General features: G+C 36.5%; 1 protein-coding gene across 1 annotated transcript in view; it reads right to left on the reverse strand.

Annotated features, from left to right (window-relative positions):
• Positions 1-2,037, reverse strand: part of bmper (BMP binding endothelial regulator) — a gene marked incomplete in the record, with an annotated part of 36,719 nt that overhangs the window by 4,454 nt on the left and 30,228 nt on the right.

Below are 2,037 nucleotides of genomic sequence, written 5' to 3' on the forward strand. Positions count from 1 at the left end.
ACACACACACACACACACACACACACACACACACACACACACACACACACACACACACACTTGTACTTCTACCTGACTGATGAGCCTCACTGACAGAAAGCCGTCCTAAATTTTATTCCAGCTGTCCAAAATCCGGCATTAATCTAATTCGAACTTGAAGCACCTTTGGAAAGTTTTGACTTCCAAGCCACACGCACTTTTCTCCTGACTTTTCCACACACCCGCCACTCATCTGTCAGCACATGCAGACGCTCTCTGTACACTCAATATACGCTCCAGAGTCCTAACCTCTACACAAAGGGCACCCTTTGAAGAGGGCTGCCTTTAGACACACAAGAGCACACACACATATAGACACACACACACACTCTCTTTCAAACGCACACGGGGACAGAGATTGGTTTTCAAGGACCTAAATATAGGGCACCTCTTCTCTGCTGTCGCTCAAACGTAATACAGACAAAAGGCTGCTCGGAGACATGCTGTCTCCAAAGGAGACCCAGACACTCTGCTGACCCGCTGCTGACCGCAGCATGAAGGCATGGGTGAGAGTGTGTGTGTGTTAATGTGTGTGTATGGATGAGTATATCGAGTGTAGTGCGGTGACCTCTGTGTCAGGGATGAGTCATAGTCATGATAACTTAGGACAGGTGTGTGAGTTAGCATTCTATATGCTGCTTTCAATTAGTATTGAATAGAAATGGCCTTATTTGTCCCACAAAGGGGAAATTCAGGTGTCGCAGCAGCATCAGAAATATAGGTTCAGATAAAAAGTTTGTTGAAAACATGTGTAAAAAAACAAGATTAACACTAACAACAATACTACTACTAATAATAATAAACTGTCCAAGATTATAACAAAAGATGTTGTACAGCTAATAAAATAGAAATAACACTCAAAATCCAAGTGATGTGCAATTAAGTATGATGACTTTTTTCAAAATGTACATAATGCGTATGTGTATTGATCTTAAAAATATGTAGATTATTTACAATACAGTAGGTTGGTACAGAAAAAAAACAGATGTGCAAAAACAACAGAAATGTAGTTTGAAAATGAGTGCAAATGATCCATATACAGTAAGTACATAAAGTTCTAACTTTTTTTTTTTTTCATGAAAAAAAAAAATAAAGTTCTAACATTGGTGTTAGCTGGTTTAGCTTTTGGAAATGTTTCCAACAAACACTGCAGAGAAATGCATTTCCTGTTGCATATGAGGCAATAAAACGTTGAGGGTCAACAGAAGTCTCGCCAACTCTGCAGCCTGGGAAGTTTGTGCCAGATTTTATACTTTGATGTCAACCTGAAGGCTGTGAAAACACGTGGCCTCTGTGATCAGGTGAGTCCTGCTCGTAGTATCGATACAAATCACTGTGGATTTATGGAGATGTGTGAAGATCAGAGTTCTAAAGTAACAAAGTGCAAATTCTTTGTTACTGTACTTAAGTAGAATTTTTGGGTATCTGTACATCACTTGAGTAATTATTTTTTAGCCTACTTTTTCCTTCTACTTCTTACATTTTTACACAATTATCTGTACTTTCTACTCCTTACATTTTTTTTAAAAGGCAAGAAGTAGAAAGTCGTTACTTTTATTTCATTTTTGCTTGTTTTCATTCCAGCTTGTTATTGTAAAAAAATAAATACTACCCATATAAACTGTGCCTCCTTGATAGAGTGAATTTAACTGTGGTTGAATGAGAAGTATAAATATAAAAAACTCTGATGCTGTGTTAGTTTGTACACAAACAAATCATGTCACACTCCAGCAGGACATTATCATTAAAATAAAAGGTCTATTCTACCTTATTCATGTTTAGTAACCGTGATTGGATTGTGAATCCTGAGCAGGAAGATGGATATGTATATATTAATGGGCCAAATGTTTAACTTTTGCTTGTTTTTGTTTAGTTTTGTCCGCTTTTTTTTTTTAAAAATTTATTTTTATTTTATTTTTATTCTATTTTGTTTGTGTTGTTCAAAATCATGGCAAAAATCAATAAATATATGTTGGAAAAAAAAAAAAACCCTCTCTC

The sequence above is a fragment of the Austrofundulus limnaeus genome, unplaced genomic scaffold (assembly GCF_001266775.1).
Source record: "Austrofundulus limnaeus strain Quisiro unplaced genomic scaffold, Austrofundulus_limnaeus-1.0 Scaffold299, whole genome shotgun sequence".
In the NCBI taxonomy this organism is placed as follows: Eukaryota; Metazoa; Chordata; class Actinopteri; order Cyprinodontiformes; family Rivulidae; genus Austrofundulus; species Austrofundulus limnaeus.